Source organism: Lepidochelys kempii, chromosome 8 (assembly GCF_965140265.1).
Source record: "Lepidochelys kempii isolate rLepKem1 chromosome 8, rLepKem1.hap2, whole genome shotgun sequence".
In the NCBI taxonomy this organism is placed as follows: domain Eukaryota; kingdom Metazoa; phylum Chordata; order Testudines; family Cheloniidae; genus Lepidochelys; species Lepidochelys kempii.
This window is the reverse complement of record NC_133263.1, coordinates 60,921,872-60,941,874: the sequence shown is the minus strand read 5'-3', so window position 1 is coordinate 60,941,874 and position 20,003 is coordinate 60,921,872. Positions and strand designations below refer to the sequence as shown.

Sequence of the window (20,003 nt, the reverse complement as noted above, 5' to 3'; positions counted from 1 at the left end):
CTTAATTAGTAATACCCTGGAATTTAAACTCTGGGGAATCAAACTCATTTGTGATTTTAATACAGAACTTCTTTAATATGATCCAACATTTTCTCCTTGATGTAAAGCCACCCCCTTTGTTGATTTTAATTCCCTATAAGCCAATCCTGTAAGCCACGTCCTCAGTCGCCTCTCCCTCTGTCAGAGCAACGGCAGACAAGCACAGACTGGTGGGACAGACTGGTGGGACCTCATAGTGTTGCAGGTCTGGGACGATTCCCAGTGGCTGCGAAACTTTCGCATGCATAAGGGCACTTTCATGGAACTTTGTGACTTGCTTTCCCCTGCTCTGAAGTGCATGAATACCAAGATGAGAGCAGCCCTCACAGTTGAGAAGTGAGTGGTGATAGCCCTGAGGAAGCTTGCAATGCCAGACAGCTACCGGTCAGTTGGGAATCAATTTGGAGTGGGCAAATCTACTGTGGGGGCTGCTGTGATGCAAGTAGCCAATGCAATCAAAGATCTGCTGATATCAAGGGTAGTGACCCTGGGAAATGTGCAGGTCATAGTGGATGGCTTTGCTGCAATGGGATTCCGTAACTGTGGTGGGGCCATAGACGGAACCCATATCCCTATCTTGGCACCGGAGCACCAAGCCGGCGAATACATAAACCACAAGGGGTACTTTTCAATAGTGCTGCAAGCACTGGTGGATCACAAGAGACGTTTCACCAACATCAACGTGGGATGGCCGGGAAAGGTACATGACTCTCACATCTTTAGGAACTCTGGTCTGTTTCAAAAGCTGCAGGAAGGGACTTTATTCCCAGACCAGAAAATAACTGTTGGGGATGTCGAAATGCCTATATGTATCCTTGGGGACCCAGCCTACCCCTTAATGCCATGGCTCATGAAGCCATACACAGGCAGCCTGGACAGTAGTCAGGAGCTGTTCAACTACAGGCTGAGCAAGTGCAGAATGGTGGTAGAATGTGCATTTGGATGTTTAAAAGCGCGCTGGTGTAGTTTACTGACTCGGTTAGACCTCAGCGAAACCAATATTCCCACTGTTATTACTGCTTGCTGTGCGCTCCACAATATCTGTGAGAGTAAGGGGGAGATGTTTATGGCAGGGTGGGAGGTTGAGGAAGTTCGCCTGGCTGCTGGTTACGCACAGCAGACACCAGGGTGGTCAGAAGAGCACAGGAGGGTGCAGTACGCATCAGAGAAGCTTTGAAAACCAGTTTCATGACTGGCCAGGCTACCGTGTGAAAGTTCTGTTTGTTTCTCCTTGATGAAACCCCCCACCCCTTGGTTCACTCTACTTCCCTGTGAGCTAACCATCCTCCCCTCCTCCCTTCGGTCACTGCTTGCAGAGGCAATAAAGTCATTGTTGCTTCACATTCGTGCATTCTTTATTCATTCATCACACAAATAGGGGGATAACTGCCAAGGTAGCCCGGGAGGGGTGGTGGAGGAGAGAAGCACTGGGAGGGGTGGTGAAGGAGGGAAGGACTAGGCCACACAGCACTTTAAAAGTTTAAAAGTTTAAAACTTATTGAATGCCAGCCTTCTGTTGCGTGGGCAATCCTCTGGGGTGGGGTGGCCGGAGCCCCCCCCCCACCGCGTTCTTGGGCATCTGGGTGAGGAGGCTATGGAACTTGGGGAGGAGAGCGGTTGGTTACACAGGGGCTGTAGCGGCGGTCTGTGCTCCTGCTGCCTTTCCTGCAGCTCAACCATACGCTGGAGCATATTAGTTTGATCCTCCAGCAGCCTCAGCATTGAATCCTGCCTCCTCTCATCATGCTGCTGTCACCTTTCAGCTTCAGCCCTCTCTTCAGCCCACCACTTACTCTTTTCAGCCCGCCACCTCTCCTCACGGTCATTTTGTGCTTTCCTGCACTCTGACATTGTCTGCCTCCACGCATTTGTCTGTGCTCTGTCAGTGTGGGAGGACAGCATGAGCTCAGAGAACATTTCATCGTGAGTGCATTTTTTTTACCTTCTAATCTTCACTAGCCTCTGGGAAGGAGAAGATCCTGTGATCCTTGAAACACATGCAGCTGGTGGAGGGGAAAAAAAAGGGACAGTGGTATTTAAAAAGACACATTTTATAGAACAATGGGTACACTCTTTCACGGTAAACCTTGCTGTTAACGTTACATACCTAGCACATGTGCTTTTGTTCCAAGGTCACATTTTGCCTCCCCGCACCGCGTGGCTCGCCCCTCCTCTCTCCCCCCCGCAATGGCTAACAGCGAGGAACATTTGTGTTCAGCCACAGGTAAACAGCGCAGCAGGAATGGGCACCTCTGAATGTCCCCTTAAGAAAAGCACCCTATTTCAACCATGTGACCATGAATGATATCACTTTCCTGAGGATAACACAGAGAGATAAAGAATGGATGTTGTTTGTCCTGCTTTGAGCAGGAGGTTGGACTAGATGACCTCCTGAGGTCCCTTCCAACCCTGATATTCTATGAACGCCAGCAAACATACACTGCAATGCTTTGTTCTACAATGATTCCCGAGTACGTGCTACTGGCCTGGAGTGGTAAAGTGTCCTACCATGGTGGACAGAATAAGGCTGCCCTCCCCAGAAACCTTTTGCAAAGGCTTTGGGAGTACATCCAGGAGAGCCGCGAATGTCTGGGCAAATTAATCATTAAGCATGCTTGCTTTTAAGCCATACACTCACCAGAGGTCCCTTCTCCACCTGGCGGGTCCAGGAGGCAGCCTTGGGTGAGTTTGGAGGGTACTGGCTGCAGGTCCAGGGTGAGAAACAGTTCCTGGCTGTCGGGAAAACTGGTTTCTCCGCTTGCTTGTTGTGAGCTATCTACAACTTCATCATCATCATCTTCCTTGTCCCCAAAACCTGCTTCCGTGTTGCCTCCATCTCCATTGAAGGAGTCAAACAACACGGTTGGGGTAGTGGTGGCTGAACCCCCTAAAATGGCATGCAGCTCATCATAGAAGCGGCATGTTTGGGGCTCTGACCCAGAGTGGCTGTTTGCCTCTCTGGTTTTCTGATAGGCTTGCCTCAGCTCCTTAAGTTTCATGCGGCACTGCTTCGGGTCCCTGTTATGGTCTCTGTCCTTCATGCCCTGGGAGATTTTGACAAATGTTTTGGCATTTCAAAAACTGGAACGGAATTCTGATAGCACGGATACCACTCCCCATACAGCGATCAGATCCCTTACCTCCCGTTCGGTCCATGCTGGAGCTCTTTTGCGATTCTGGGACTCCATCATGGTCACCTCTGCTGATGAGCTCTGCATGGTCACCTCTGCTGATGAGCTCTGCACTCACCTGCAACTTGCCACGCTGGACAAACAGGAAATTGAAATACAAAAGTTTGCGGGCCTTTTCCTGTCTACCTGGCCAGTGCATCTGAGTTGAGAGCGCTGTCTGGAGCGGTCACAACAGAGCACTCTGGGATAGCTCCTGGAGGCCAATACCGTCTAATTGCGTCCACAGTACCCCAAATTCAACCTGGCAAGGCCGATTTCAGCGCTAATCCCCTTGTCAGGGGTGGAGTAAGGAAATCGATTTTAGGAGCCCTTTAAGTTGAAAAAAAGGGCTTCGTCGTGTGGACAGGTGCAGGGTTAAATCAATTTAATGCTGCTAAATTCTACTTCAACTCCTAGTGTAGACCAGGGCTGTGACTATATCTTTGAATTCTATTTCTACTGGCTGGCTAAGGATTGCTTTTAATCTTCCCCCTTTCACTCCTTCAATCCATATGGTTCAACAGGTGAGGGGGAGATCTTGGCTGGTTATCAATACCGAGGCTCCTGTGTCTATTAACATGTTGCATGGTTGGCCCCCAACTCATGCGTTAAGAAACATTCTGGAGCCGCCTTTGGTTCCAGCCACAGAGGCTGCTAATATCTATTTGTTAGCCAGAAGTTTGAGCAACTCCTGGATTTGTTTATTCTTTTCTTGTTCTTGGGTACTGGTTGTATCAAGTTTATTCTGTTTGTTTGGCCACTGGCCCTCCTTACCACCCCTGGGGCAGAAGCAGTCTTCCTTTAAGTGGCTGCTCCTTTTACAATTACTGCATATTTTGATTTTATTTTTATTTTTACACTTATGCCAGATCTCCAAGCTTATTGCATGTGAAGCAGGTAGTGGTTTTGATTGCATAAACTGCTGTAATTTCCTCAGAGGGGATGGTTGCTGCTATCTTCCTCTTTTTTCTGTTTTTTACTTCTGTGGCCCATTTCATTACTGCTGAGTATGTCTCTCCCACTGAGATGCCTAATGCCAAGACCACTTGGTGGGCTGCAGACAGCCCTTCCTTTAGGATTTGGAGGAATACATCATGGTCTCAGGATGTTATATTCTCCAGACCTGAATAAGCTCGGAATGCATTCCATTTCTTTTCAGCATAAGACATGGCAGACTCCCCCTACTGCTGAACCACTGATTGCAGAGCCCCCTCAGTTGGTGGTCTGGGCTCCTAGAGCAGCAGATAGTGCAGTTCTGAATTCTGTTACAGTCTCTGCCTCTGGGTTTGGAATTCCTGCTGGTTCTCCAGCTTGATCCCCTCCCGCAGGGTTGGGGTTATGATCTTCAGCCCCGTGCCCCATCTTCCATTTATCTTCTAGGTTGTCTCACACATCCCTGGGGCATTTACACTTGACCAGGATGTGAACATCCTTCCTATGGAGGCCGTGTATTTCAGCCAGGCCATCCAGCTTGTTCCAGAACTCAGTGTTCTTGTTATCTTGTTTGAGTTCGGGTAAATCAGACAGTAACACCTTTTTTCCTGGGGGGTGAAGGGACAGTAGATTTCAGTTGTTTTTGTCCTGAGTCCCCTTACTGGTTCACCCTCCTCATTAACATTCCTGAACCTCCTTAACTGAGTTTTGATTGGAGCCATACGCTGTACTTGCTCCCCTGAGACCATTAATCTTTGTGATGCCCTTTTATTGTCTCTGGGGGTGCCCAAATTTGGCCTTTCACACGAAGAAATGTATGGAGGGGGTTCTGATTCCTCAACTTTGCCTTGTGCTGCTGAGTTTTCCCTCAGATAGTTAACCAGTGGTGCAGTTGGCTGACAAATGCCGGGAGTGGGCTCTCCCCCTCCTGCTCGGGGCATGTGTCCCGGGTATGGTGAATGTAGTTCTTTTGTTCTGGGATCTTTTCCAATTTCTTGACCATTACATGGTTTAAAGCACAAGCTCTTATCCTTTAGAGCCTGATTCTCAGATTTTAAAGTTGCAATTTCTTTCTTTTACACTGAGTATATTTAATAACACTATTACTGCCTTGTCTATTTTGTCACTTTTCTGATTATTTTACCAAGTAACCAGATTCGCCTCTGGTCTGGCTGCAGAGTAGTTTGTTTTTTTTAGCTGTTGTCTGTCGAGTTTTGACATGTTTATATTCCAAATATTCTCATGGGCTGATTATCGCCTCTGCTATTGATGCCATGGGCTTTTACTCGCCCCGGCTGCTGACCTTGTTTTTGGGAACTTATGTTTTCCCCTCTAAATGCTGTAGTCTCAATCTCTACAGCCTTGATGGGGATTTACCTTTCCCCCTTTTTATGCTATGGTCTCAAGTTCCACAGCCTTGATGGGGACGTCTTCCCCTTCTTGTTAACTGCCGCACGGTCTTACGTTACACACAGCTGCCTGCCTTATTGGTTGGAGACTTTGTGCTATTCGAAAGCACGTACGTCACATGCCTGGGGGGGGCACTCCCCTAGGACTTGCAATGTTACATGCAATGCGGAAATGGGACCACCAGTTTGCACTGCCTACCGCTTGCGTACCCAGCCAGGCCTGGGTTTAACTCATGGCCAATTGCTTGCTGTTGGTTTATCCAAGTCCCCTGTAACACTCCCTTAATTTAAACAGTACATGACCCTCTTGCACTCGTCTTCCCTTCCAATGGGTACCCTTATTTAACCCCTCTGCTTGGACTACACGAGTCTAGGTTCCTTCACACTTAAATTTAAAAGTGGAAACAAGATGTGTCTGAAAGGGGATGAAAGACTTCTATCCTTGGCCTAATGAGGTGGTAAAGTAAACATACTCACCTCCTTTTTGGATTTTAGTCTCAGATCCTCAATCAGCTCACAAGCTTGGCTCCTGGACAAGCCCCCAAATTGAAGGACATAAATCCACACCGTGTAGAGGTCAAGCATAGGAGTTTATTATGCACAGCACTGACAGAGTGTCACCTCACTTATTAGGCTCAGAGACACTGTCAATTAATTTATTACAATGGAATATATGGATTTTCAATGGGTGGGGAAAGTGACGGGGTAGGCAGTCCCACACCCCCAGATAGGTCTAGCTGCAAGACATGATAGCACAGTAGCCAACGGTCAAAAGGTTACATAATGTCTCCGCCCATGGTCTCAATGTTAACAAATTAACATTTAGTATTTAATTAGTACTTTAATAAATGTATTAGTAAAGAATATATGTTGGATTTAATTTGGGGTCTATAGGAATGAAGTAGCTCCTTGGATTGTCCAACAGATACATATCTAGGGGTAAAAGCACAGAAACAGTGAAAGTATATGGCAATAAAGATGGTCTTTCAAGTTGCTTATTTGTGTTTTAAGGCAGGCATTGATTCCTGGGAAAGGGAGGTGGGAGGAAGCCATATCTTATACTGACATGTTCCAACCTTTTCATAAATTCAAGGTTGGATGTGTGGGAAGACCATTTCCCTACAGAAGAAACTAACACAACAGAAACAAGGCTTCTTTGTTCTACTTGCAACTTTGAATAAGATACAATTATTGCCCGCAACATCTGGCGTTTTGCTGACCAGGCATATATTAGCAAAAGCAAGGTTATCTTTGTTTATTCTGCTTTCTCTTAGTTATTACTAAGCCTCTGACCTTTTGACCAAACTCTGGACTTTGGGCCTGTACACAAATCCGTATATCAGGTTATTATATCAGCAATGGATTTTAACACTTCAATGTTGACAAATATTTTTGTTTGTTTTTTCTTGTCAACAATTTCAGGAATTAAAAACAAATCAATCCTGCTCCACATATAACAAACTAGATTAATATTTGAATGAAAGAAGCTGTTTAAATTTGTGTCTGTTTCTTTTTATTTCCACTGTTGTTTAAACTGAGCAGCTTGGAAGTGGGAGCACAATCCTGCACACACTTATATGTAGGCCTGGTTTGACATGAGTAGTTAAACATGGGGGAGGCTTCATTTTTTTTTTTTTTTTTTTGGATTTAGGATTAGGGAGGGTAACTAGATCAAAAGGCTGAAAACTAGAATGTTTTGACAATGAGTAAAGTATAGCATGGACAGTGTGTAGACAGTGCACGTTGTACAGAGATAGGTTCCAGCAAGGGAACCAAGCCAATCCCAGAACATGAGATGCAATGTGTAGTGAATGTAATGTGATGTGTAAATGTATAAAAAGGAAGAGATTTTTTGTATAACTCTGGATGTGTGGTATACACTGTACCCAGATCCTATGTTTGAGTGTGATCAACTCAAGCGTAGTTTGATTGTATAGTAATCTTGGAGGCTGCTAAAAATCCATCCAGAAGCAGCCAGCGTTTTCCTGGCAGACTTAATTTTGTTAGTTAACCCTTTCGGTATCTCAATGCTTCTAAAAATGTTAACATTTTTTTTAAAAAAAATAATATAAATTAATAAATAAAAATAGGGACTAAAAGGGTGTTCAAAATCAGAATAGTTGGAAAAGACCCTAGATACCTTCTTCAGTAATAAAGCAACAGCTAAAGAGCTGCACAATATTAACCAGTGTGGAGGTGATAGGGTTCCTTACCATATAACCCAGAACTCACACCAGGGTTACAGGGCTCTTTACCATATAACCCGTAACATGGGGTAGGCTCTCCTCAGCCTCCCCCCCGCTTTCCCCCGCCCCCCAGGAATTAACTCTCTCAGAGTCCTAACACTCTCTCCTCATGAGAGAGATAAGAGGGTTCAGCAGGGGGAGGGTGTCCTCAGCCTGTGAGGGGCACGAGGTCTGACCTCAGTCCATGAAGGCCACAAGCTCTCGCCCTATCACTTAAGCCCAAGGCCCATCACCAAAATTCCAGTCTTTTACTTGAGAGAACCATTCAGTTTATTCTCTTAACTGCATTGGAAAGTGGCTGTGATGAATAAACAACACCCCAGTACCTCAGTTAGGTACTAATTTTGTTCCTACTTAACCCACTGTGGCTTGAAGGTGTTTCAAGGAAGTCAGAAAACCTCCCTGATCCTTCACCAATTGGCCCATGGGGGGAAAAGATCCTTCCTGACCCTTTAAACAGGTGATCATCTAGACCTGCAGTACCTGTCAGACTGGGTTCCCATTCTTAGTTTTGGTGGATAGAGTGGAATGCTGGAACAGAGCTGAAAGGGTATTCACATGGCCCCTGTGTTAGGCTAAATCCTGGGAGCTGAGGAATGCTGAGACCCTAAGGAGGAGAAGCAACCTATTGTCTCTTAGTGATTGTCTCCCTCCCTTGCCTTTGGGATTGTCCCCCTTTCACCACCGGCTCCATTAATCTTCCCCACCTGACTTTTTGTACCAACCCAGAAAATGTTATTTTAATTGGCTTGTGTTCTGTTTCATACCTAAACACCTGATGGTAATAAATAAAAAAATATTTTGTACCAGTTTTTGTAATGTAATTCAAATAAAAGCAAAATTAAAATAAAAAACAATGCTTTAAAGGCAAAGCAAGCTTATAATGTAAAATCACAATCTGGTGGGCTATAGCATAGAAGGTAAGCTTGCTCCCCTCAGTTCATACTTTAGCCTAGTAATTATAATAGTTCAAATACGTACAACTACTATAATCTTAAAAATGTGTTGCTAAATAATAAACTTAAAGCACAAAAATAAAAATGTAATGCAAATAAAAACAATTATATATATATATGAAAAAGAAAGGCAGTGGAATGTAGACCTGGCTTGCCATGAGTAATTAAATATGGGGGAGGCCTCATTTCCTGGAAGACCGGATTAGGGAGGTAACTAGATCAGCAGGCTGAAAACAGAATGTTTAGGTAAAGAGTAAGGTAGAACATGGAGATGGTGCATGGACAGAGCATGCTGTACTGGGATTGGTTCCTGCAAAGTAACCAAGCCAATCTCAAAACATGTGATGCAATGTATAGTGAATGTAATGTGATGTGTAAATTTATGTAAAGAAAGGGGTTTTCTCTGTAACTTTAGGTGTGTGTAGTACGGGGAGAGAGATAGCTCAGTGATTTGAGCATTGGCCTGCTAAACCCAGGGTTGTGAGCTCAATCTTTGAGGGCGCCATTTAGGGATGGGGCAAAAATTGGGGATTGGTCCTGCTTTGAGCAGGGGGTTGGACTAGATGACCTCCTGAGGTCCCTTCCAACCCTGATATTCTATGATATCTTGTACTCACCCTCTATGTTTGAGGACTGATCAACTCAGCATAATTTTGCTGTAGGCCAAATAAAGGAACCTGAGTGACAAGACTGGAGTCAAACTGAGTTACTGGGGAACTGTGTGGAAGAGGTTTCTGAGGTTACCCCAACATTATGCATATTTCGAACTTGACTCATGCAAGAAGTCTCATTAAATCTGTAAATACTGGCAGGACCATGACTTATATTTATAAAGAGACTGAGGGACAGATGCTCACCAGATGTAAATTGACTAAATGGAGCTATGCTGATTTACATCATCTGAGGATCTGGGCCTAAAAGTTTGGCTCTATTTTAACTCATTTTAACCTGACCTAAAATTCCTGACTCTGAATTTTGCCAATAGATGTCAGTGACAGGCTATCTAATCAAACCGGCTGCAGCAAATGCTCATCTTGTTATATGGCTCTTAGAAAAGCCGCCTTCTGCTCCAGAGAAATACTCTACCCCCTCAAATGTCACCTTTGGGAAGCATTTGTAACACTGTCATTTTATTAAGGTACTGCCAGTAATTTGTGACTATTGTGGTCTAAAAGAATCTCACTGATCTAAACTTTCCAGAATTTTTGAAGATATATGCTTTTCCCCAAATTAAAAACTTCATAATCAATCTCTTTAGTGTTGTAGAAAGGAAGATGCCGACCAAGTGCAATCTCTCTCTCTCCTGCTGATAATAGCTCGTCTTAACTAATTAGCCTCTCACAGTTTGTATAGCAACTTCCGACTTTTATATATATGTGTTCCATTCTATGCATCCGATGAAGTGGGCTGTAGCCCACAAAAGCTTATGCTCTAATATATTTGTTAGTCTCTAAGGTGCCACAAGTACTCCTGTTCTTTTTTCAGAAGTGTAGTAAGTGAATCTGCTGCATGGCCAAAGGAGTCCATCAGTTTTAATTTTGCCTTTCGTTTGTGAGGCTTAAGGAGTATGTGGCCCTCAGCAATAGAGAGTTTCATCCATGAATGGATAAAATATAGCTGTATTAAACATATTGAGCTGAGGGGTTCTAGCCACATAACCAGATACATGATCTATTAGTTGGAGGTTAAATTTGAGTAAATGTGTGGGCATTACAGTGGTCATGACTGTACTTGACATTGTTTGCAACCAGAGAGTCAGAGTGACCGAAACCTGATGGTGCTTAGAGAATGTACTGCCCAGAGAAGGGGTGTAGTGTGTTGGCAAGGTGATATAGGAAAAGCTTATACTATCCATACTAAAGATGCTTTTTGATTCAGTAGACTTCACTGTCCACTGCTGTCAATCCAGCACATTTCACCATCACAAAAATTATTTAGTGTTACAAGAAGAATTTGTCAAATATTATTTATGAGTTATTTTGTACTTTACAAACACGTACCTTCTTTCATTTATAAAAGGTTTGGCTGAATATTCATAAAGGGCCAGATTGTGAACCCCTGTCCTATCTGGGTGAAGTCAGAATTTTACTCACATAAGTAAGCACTTACCAGGGGGAATAAAAGGTTGACAATGTGGCTGATAGTATTTAAATACCAGATGATTATTAAGATGTTTATTGAAATTTTACTATCTAATTACTGTATGGCACTGTATTTGTTAATTCTCTATTAGGTTATCACTTAAGTGTCTGCCCTGTTTTACAAGATAATAATTGTATCTGGAGCTGCATAGACTCAGCTCAGTATGGATCCTTTACTCATTGCTTGTCTACATTTTTCTAACCTGCTGGTGGGAGAACCTCAATACGCTATTCCCTTCTTGTAGGCATCTCCAGGTGAAGCCTTCATGCCTTCCTTCCCTCCCTACTACAAAGTTCCTCTGTGAGAAGTCTCAGCACACTCTTGTGTGGAGTGAAGGTAGTAGTTAGCGTGTGTATCGGTGACATGATGTTACCCACAATCAGGAAACAGAAACAGTATCATATGACTTATTCTACCAATCACAATTTTGCAACACAACTCAAATTCCAAATGTTCTTCAAGATGACAAAGAAGAAAAAAGTCTAAATGTGCTGAATAAGCTATTAGTTGGGAATTAGTTGCTCAGCTCTCTTCTTCTTAAGATATTTGGCCTTGGCCCTACTTCAGCTAAAAAGTGGAGGAGGAGACATTTGACAGATTTAGTTGTGTCATTAAAGTGTTTCATGTAATCAGAAAGTGATCCCTTAGAATAAAGGATAATTCAACACACCATCCATTAAAATATGAAATCAAACAGAATGTTTTCATATTAGCTTTTCTGAAGATTTTTGTGGAAGCTTATGTCATTGAATATGATAGTAAGTGAGAGATTATCAAACGTTATCAAGATACCTACAATAGGTTTTCTATTTTAGATCTCTTACTGAAAGAGTACTTCATAAAACACCCTGACTTAAAACTTATAAATGTACTGAAGCCACCAGGTCCAAAGTAATTTATGCTAGTTCAAAATCCATCAGCTCTGTAAATTGGCACCTCTGCTGTCATGATTAACGAATTCAGAAATATTAAAGGTTCCATCTACCTTCACAACAGGAGCAAGAAACTCAGTATGTTTGCATGTGTTGAGTTCTCTTTTCATTCTTCCACTGAAGGCTGTGCTTTGTTTCCCCAAGACATATTGACGCCACCCCTCGATGTCTATACAGGTCTCAGAGGAGCAGCGGGAACCTGAACTATCTGTGGAGAAGCCTCTATGTCTTGAGCTAATGTCCAATTCCTCCATCCCCTTCTGACCCTTTGGGAATACAGATCTTACGAAGTCATATGGCCAGGAGCTTTCCCACCTGTCACTTATTTCTAGGGGTTGGATTCACAGGGCAGTGAGGTCATACTGGTGAATTATTCTGATAGGGACATTATTAACCTATCCACTGAAGTGTTTATGGTTTGGTGGTAGGATGCTGCCATGGAGAGCGACTGTCCCTTTGTGAAACCCTTATGGAGGTCCTTTCACAGGGATCGAAGAAAGGCTTAAAATGTTGCACAGACAGTAGAGAAGACAGTATGGCCTTAGATGCTCAAAACTGTAGAAACTCTTTTGAGAGGAAAATCTCAGCTGATGTGGGAAAGTAATAGCTTTACACCTTTTATAACATTTCAATTTCTATAGCTGTCGTCAGAGATTGGGATCAGAGAAACAAATCCAGTAATTCAGTATATTCTCTGTAAAAGAGTTCAACGCTCAATGGGCAAAAAATAAGGTACACATAAAAAATGTACGATCACACGTAAAGTAATGTAGTTGCAAAATAGTGGAGGAGGGTTGCAAATGAAAAACATTTCCCAAATCTGTGGAAACGAAAATAACTGGGTAATCAAAGCTCATGTTTCAAAGCATAAGGCCGTTGATATCATAGGGATCAGGACTAAACATTTTTTTTCTCCAGTATGTACAGTAGTACACAACATTCTGGGGGTATAAATGCAGATTTTTGTCATCTTCCCTGGAAGCATCTGATAGCTGGATATGCCGGGGGTATTGAGAAGTTGGGAGGATAACCAACTAATAGAGAAATAGTCTGAGCCAATATCCTGAATCCTGTGCTCCTATATTCCTGTCCACTTGCATGCCACAGTCCTAAACTGGCTGACTTCTGTTAATTAATATGACTGTGATAAGCTTTTGGGAGGGAGATAGTTATTGCTAGGGTCTCCACAGTTCATATAAGTTTTCAGAACCTGTCTTTCCAATGAGTCAGCTTAAGATGCTGCATATAGATCATGGTTTGAATTAAAAATACTTAAGCAGTGTAACTATTCTTCTCTGTTTCTTTTACAGGAAATATTTAAATGAATTAATTAAATGTAACAAGGGGAATTGGATTTCCCTGTAGCTCCCCTGTTGCATTAGCCCTGATTTTGATGACTGTATAGAAATTTCTCTCTTCACTTTTATGTTATTTCTCAGGGATACCCAAACTAGCAGCATGATGGAGTAGTTATAGTGCGACCAAAATCCCAACTGGCAGTGTGTGTAGCTGTTTCCTAGAGAGGTGTCTTTCATCACCATTTGAAAACAGAAATGTTCTGGAAAACTAATAACAGATACAAAGGCAAACAACTCCAGGAGGCCTAATTTACAGGTAAATCTAACAGAATAAGTATAAAACTGATGCTAATTGCAGGTTTTTATGAATTATTAAAATACAGCTAATGAATATTCAGAAATATAGCAATTAACAAAGAAGTAAACTATTGTTATGAGAATCTCCCAGTCCTATGTGAGAGGGAAAGAACTGAATAATGGAGAAGAAAATAATTTTCAACAGCTACTGTCTCAGGACCAGGTTTTGTGTGCAGATTTGGGAAAATAACTTGTCTTTGAAATGAAACCACAAGTCAAAAATGTAGACACAACGTGTTGTGTTTCATTTATTAACTTCAGTATCTAGTGCCCTAATTCACATTATTCTGAGCATACCCTAGAAGGAAAAGATGCTCAGCAGTTCTGACTCCTACTGCGGTTTCTCTAGGCTCTTAATTAACATTTTATAAATCAGACAGAGGTAATAATGTGAGGTGAGTTTTTCTTCTTTTAAGAATACAGATTTCTAAATGATCTCTTCTAAATGGGTTCTAAAGATCAATAATTAGACAGGACACATAATTTGGGATTTTCACTGACCAGCTTCCTTTAATGTATTTGTTGTAAACTGCTTTAAATGTCCAAGAAAATTTATTATGGTTACTTGGATGGGTTTAATGGTTTTTTTTTAATGAAAGCTGATCAATAAGAGCAAATAAGCGGCATGTTCTGCACGTATAACAAAAACAGTAAACTAGTGTCTCATGAATTGGTATAGAAGAACGAAAGAGAAAACAAAAGTTCCTATTTCATCTCTTTATGAAAGGTTTTTGAATAATGTAATGAAATTTTTCCTGATACAAAGATTAGTTTCTGCCTGTGTTTGTTTTGAGGAGGAAGTAGGTAGCATCTCAACCATCTGAGGCCAGAATTTCTGCTGGCATCAACCCATTGAGTTCAGTGGGATTACTTGTTACTTGCTAAGGTGCTACTTAGTGTGAGTATGGGGATCATAATATGGCCTTTTGTTTTCACTCATTTCTTATGTCGGCAAATGCCATTGATACCAATAGGAGTACACTGAGGTGAGGACTGAGTAATAATGGAGTAGAGTCCTCAAGATTTGTCTCATTGTTACTATAGAAAGCTTGTAACTACTACCATGTATATATGCTTATAATTAATTCTTAACCATGTATATCTGCTTACATATCAAAATGTATATATGCTTACAATTAACTTTTACATTAAATGTATCCTGCAGATGACTTCTCATACAGCACAGGTTGGGAATAGGAATATGTAAACAATTTACTTGTTCTGTTTTTTGCCAGGATTGTCTTTATCAGGAAAATCAATAGAGCACCTAACTGGTATTAGCCAATCACCTTAGTTCAGTGACCTAATTTCAATCTGCATTTGAGCACCATGGTTTCACTTTCTGTGAAGACCTTAATTTAGAAAAGGGTAGGACAGGGAGTTTCCTTGATTATAATATGATCTTGTGCAATATTACAGTTTTAACAGGGTTAAAACTTAGCTGAAAAACCTGAAATGTACACTGAATTGATCTCATTCTTCACCTGTTACATGCATGCATGTGCAATTTTATTGATGTAATTTTGTTTTATAAATGCACATGCCCCATGGATTTAAGGATTACTTATAAAATAAAACCCTTGGGATATTTATCATATAAAAGTTCCATTATAATATGCGCACTTCAGAATATACATTTTCTTTGGTGTAAAGTCCTTTTTCATCTTTGCAACATGAACATACCTTGTAGTGCAATGCAAGCAATTCCCAATTAGTATTTATTTTTAGGCAGTCAGGCAAAAAACCTTATGAGAAGGGAACAATCCCTCCGAAGATTGTGGGGGGTGGATTCTGCTTTACTCCATACGAGAGTGCAGTATTGCCCACGCTGCATGTCCAGACATTTCTATTTGCCATTGTGGAGAGGGGGCCGGCTAACATCACCACTTTCCCTTGTCTCCTATGCAGGTTGTCTAACACTTCTTGGTGCCACCAGGGAGTAGTCCCTGAATTCAGGAGAGCTCAGGGACTAAAATAGCAGTGTCTCAGCGAAGTCAACTTTATATGGTTGTTTACTCTTTTGTTCTATGAAATAGGAACAAACTTAGGGTCATATAATGAATGCCCTTGATCTGCCCAGGTAACTCAAACTGACATCAGATTAAACCCTCATTGTAGTAACATGTTGATTGCACAGTAGAGTTGCTTTAAGTAGCTTGTAAGAAACAGAGCATATTCTTAAAGTGGAAAGTAACTGTGCAGGAATGAGTCAATATGTTTTGTCAATTTTATAATACAGCTCAGTTTTGGCAGCAGTCTTATCCAACCATTAAAGTGAGCCAAAGCATTTGGAAGAGGAGTCTGTCTATTTTTCACTCTCCATTAACACCTTTCAATACAGTACCTGTGAATGAAAAATAAATGTGCATAGATGGGGAATATTTATGATGATAGTGAGGAGGAATCTATTTGCTCATGGCCTTTCAGCTGAGATCTTTCTGAGAAGACTGATGGACCCTGCTGGGTTACAGAAATCTGAAAGAAAATTCTGTGTGGCCATTGAAGCACCGTACTAATGGTCTAGTCGGAGAGTAAGACGATCATTTGTCCTTAGACATTGATGCAGTGGCTCCTACATATCCTCCTTCATTACCCTGTCTTTATAGGTCACATTGCTTTACAGATGATCTGTTATATGGGGAGTAGGTTAATGCTGTTGGCTGTTGTTCAGCTCAGAGTTTTTCAGTGACTGCAGCACAGGGAGTGCTTGCAGGCTATGACAAAAGTATGGTGGATTCTAAGAAAGGATTCTTCAACTCTTGGCATGCATGAAGTCTGGAGTAATGGATTGCTCTGGGTGGTGGGCAGCTTGGGGAATTGGGGATGTTTCCTCTCAGAAATGATCAACTCTTTTGGCCTGTAGAGAATTTTATATTTCCTCAGATAAGAACAGATTGCATTAATAATGGATTGTCTGCTTGCATGGGTACAGATTCATACCAACAGGGAAAAATGCATTGTTTTTCTGGATGATATACAGCTAGTTTCACTTACCAGGACTCTGAGTGCCGAAGGAGCTCCATTATGCCAACCATAGCTGGTGAAAGTAAGCAGGAGGAATCTAGGACTAATGCCTCCATTTTGGTGGGAATGGGATCAGCTTCTTTAACTGGTGATTAAGTCCCTGCACAAAATATCATTAATTGATGTTTACAGTCTCCCCAATTACCACTTGGTCTTATACCTTCCTTATGTGGTAAGGGCACGTGTAAAGCAGGGCTGGTGGAATCTGGAGCCTTTTGACTTCCTTGACCCTGTTCAGTCTGGTTTGAGACACAGGTATGGTGAAGAGAATGGATTTATTTTCTGAGTCAGTGATCTTCTCTCTCAATGGGCAAATAAGAGGTGTCTATTCTGAATATGTTAGATTTAAAAGAGTTGGCCTCAAGGTGCACTGTTAACATGCCTACAGAAGCTTTCAGGGCTGAATAGGTTCCCTGTTCAGTGATTTAATTCCTCTTGATGAGGTTCCAGAAGGCAATATAGGGAAATTGTTCAGCTGAACTGATGGCAATTTTGTGTGTGTGCTCCTGTCCTGCTCAACAAGTATGTGACACCTCTGAGAAAACATATGAGAAGTTTGGGACTGCAGTGACCTACATCAGCTTTGTCTCTCTCTTTCATAGGATGTGAGCAGCACAGTTGCTCTGCTTTACCAGTGCTTCACTGAGACAGGGACATGGGTGAGAGCGAGCTGGCTGAAGCACAGTCTAGATAGGAAACCGGTAATACTATCAGTTAGGGAGAAGGAACTTGTTTAGTCATCAAAAGAAAAGTCTTAAGTCTAGATTAAGTTTTTGTTCTTTGTGCAGAGCTCCTAATGCTGTAAATGAGAGCTTTGAACTTGGAGGCACACTGGAGCTTTTAATATTTTCTTTCCCATACAGAATAAGAAATGTAATTGTTCAGTGTTAATTTTTAGAAACAAATCGTGTGGGCCTTACTCTGTTGTTAGCCAGCCATGCTTCTGTGATGGTGTTAGCATGGAGAGACAGTGGAGTACACCAAAAACTGCACACCACATCTCAGGAGAGTCGTGTGAAGGAGGCATAGAGCTCACTTTTGAATTCTCCCATCTCTGGTTTGGCTGTGTGCCTAGCTGCTTCACCAGCATACATAAGCAGAGTCTGAAGGAAGTTGGGCATAAGGGAGCCCTAGCCCATGCCCCTTTGCTCCTGGCTTGACCCCCAATGACGGCATCAGGGAAAACATAAGCTAGAGCTCCTATGCCACCACAGGATTGCCTTACACTGGGGAGATCTTTCCGTTGCCAGTTATGACAGCTTTAAGGCCACTTCACCTCAGTGATGCACTGCAGCATGGAATCTGGACTTCTGAGTGCAAGTGCAGTTGTCATGGTAAAGATTCACAAAGGAAAGATAAAACTTGTTGGCTGTGCATTGACAATAAACAGAGAAAAGGCAGATCTAGGAAGACAGATACATCCTGCCTTTTGTTGCAGATCACCTCAGGAAGAGAGTTTGTGGAGAAAAAAGGTGCATGAAGCCACAGAGAATCCCAAAAGACTTCTGATAGTAAACGGAATCCAAGACTTAGTAGGCCATTAAGACACTTTTACAATACAGATTTATTTAAAAGCATTTTAGATAAGAGGACTTCCATTGTGTTGAATGTGACGATTGTAAGGATAAGGCCAGAGGAGAAAGTCTATAAATGACTATAATAGTTACTGGGCTTTTTGTGACGACAAAACAATGTTGGTTTATGTTTGCCTCTGGTGGGTTTGTAAAAGCAATAGGGGAGGAATGCAATGATGTGTCCCTTCAGGGCTACTGGAGTACCGTAATTTGAAAAACCCAGCACTGCTAGAAGTTAGTGGAGTGCTTGAGTCATCAGAATGTGGAGCAAATTGCTGGAGCTTTGCAAATAACCATCATTAAACATGTATCTGTGTGTGTGCCATGATTTACTTGCACAACTCACTACACTGGGGCAGAGGAGGGAGGTACGTGCTGTACCATCTTCAAAGGAAGTGTAGCAGCTGCACTCCACCCATTCTCCCCTCCCAGAGATACCATTACTCCTGTAGCTCTCACTGGGATGGATTGGTTCCATGGCACCCTTGAGGCAGAGCTGTTCCATAAAGGCCCTCTAGAGCCCACAGTCAGAACCCCAGGATTTGACCCTTAGGGACAGCACTACAGTTTTTTATAATTCTTAAACATTTTATTAATGTTAATGCAATGGTAATACCTATACTAATGCAGGATGCAGTTTTATGTATAGCACATTCATGATCACAAGTACTTTTCTACTCTCAGGCTATTCTGCTGAGGAAAAGAGATGAAGTTTCCTTTAAAACAGGAGACCTCCTGTAACTTTGTTCAGAAATTTCCCATGCACATCTTTTTGTTTACACTTCATACTCTTTTAATGATGCCTCCTTGTTTGCATAGATAAAAAGATCCCTGAGATGCATACAATTTTAGCAGTTGTTAAAATTGCAGAGTCTGTTCTAAGAGTGAGCCTTAGTGAAATGTACAAACAAGTCTCTTGAGGCCCGGGAGCTTTAGTTGAGATATTTTCTGCCATCCGCATTGTTGTGGCACTCTGCTCTGGATGACTGAATTATGCCCAGGAGGCTCACACTGAAGAGTGAGCCTGCAGAAAATTTTAAAATTTGCACCAGCGAGCATGTGAGAGATTAGCATTTGAGAAGTGGGAAGAGCCAACTGGGCTGCTCAAGTGAAAGGTCACATCAAAACAAGGTCATTTCACTGATTTTTTTGGAAGTGAATGAGGGGAGATATGTTCTGATGACTGTTATTGTGACTGCTTCAAAAAGTGAAAGAGGAACAAGGCAGATGAATTGACTAAGAAAATAATGCCTCTTTAACGTGTCTTGCCTTGGACTCTCTTGAGTGTAATGAAGGGAGAATAGGCTTTTGAAGGGAAAAAAAACACTCTTTATTGTATAGTTTCTCTTATCACTTGTGTTCTGTCCCTATTATCCTTCTCACTGAGAGATGGCTCAGACCCTAGCACAGTAGAGAGCAGAGTTTAAGTCAGTAAACATAACAAATGCAGACTAGCTTTGAGCAACAAAATAAAAATCCTAGCAACAGAATTTTACCACTGCCAAATGAGCAAAGTTCATAGTAGAGGGCTGGTATTTCCTCAGTGGACCATTTTCCTGCAGTCAGGGCCAGAAGTAGCTAAGCACTTAAGCACACGCTTAATTTTATTTTCATGCATAGTCCTAATGGCTTCATTAGGACTACTTATAACTTAAAGTTAGGTCTGTGCTTAAGTACCTTGTTGAATTAGGACCTCTTTATATATTGCTAACCATTTGAGGGAGTATTGTTTAAGATAGCTGCAAAATTTCAGAGAATAGTGAGCTGTTTTATAAGACGTTTATTTGGCAAAATAATCCACTCTCCCATGATATTCACAACTATTGGAACTTTGCCTATTGAAAAAACTTGCTCTGTTGTATTAAAGGAAATCTGAGAAACTGAGGTAGGAAGAGGCTTAAAATAGCATTCCTTTCCCTACTC

General features: G+C 42.0%; 1 long non-coding RNA gene across 4 annotated transcripts in view; it reads left to right on the top strand.

Moving 5' to 3' along the window:
• LOC140915982 (uncharacterized) overlaps window positions 1–20,003 on the top strand; it is a 180,597-nt gene that overhangs the window by 3,241 nt on the left and 157,353 nt on the right. For all 4 annotated transcript variants that reach the window (XR_012160339.1, XR_012160337.1, XR_012160338.1 and 1 more), the window contains exon 2: window positions 13,267–13,441. This is a non-coding gene — a long non-coding RNA (uncharacterized lncRNA). The remainder of the gene's footprint in view (window positions 1–13,266; window positions 13,442–20,003) is intronic.